The sequence below is a fragment of the Buceros rhinoceros genome, unplaced genomic scaffold, assembly GCF_000710305.1.
Source record: "Buceros rhinoceros silvestris isolate BGI_N320 unplaced genomic scaffold, ASM71030v1 scaffold27748, whole genome shotgun sequence".
In the NCBI taxonomy this organism is placed as follows: domain Eukaryota; kingdom Metazoa; phylum Chordata; class Aves; order Bucerotiformes; family Bucerotidae; genus Buceros; species Buceros rhinoceros.
Genome location: NW_010425586.1, coordinates 4,486 through 4,734, shown reverse-complemented (window position 1 = coordinate 4,734; position 249 = coordinate 4,486).

Here is a 249-nt window from a genome sequence, read left to right as displayed (position 1 = left end):
GGCCCGGGAGCGCCGCAGCATGGACATGGGCAAGAGCTTTAGCCCCTCGCCCCAGCGCCCAGCCAGAGCTGGCTGGCACCTGCGCTACGCCGCTGATATCACAAACCCTCTGCGTGCGTCACTGCCGCGAAACCGCGTCCTCCTGCCGCCAGTCAGCGAAAGCCACGGGGACGGTTTCTGTCCCCGTCCAGCCCTGGCTCTGTCAGGGCTGGGCAGCGCGGGCACAGCTGGAGGGGAGCGGCTTGGCAC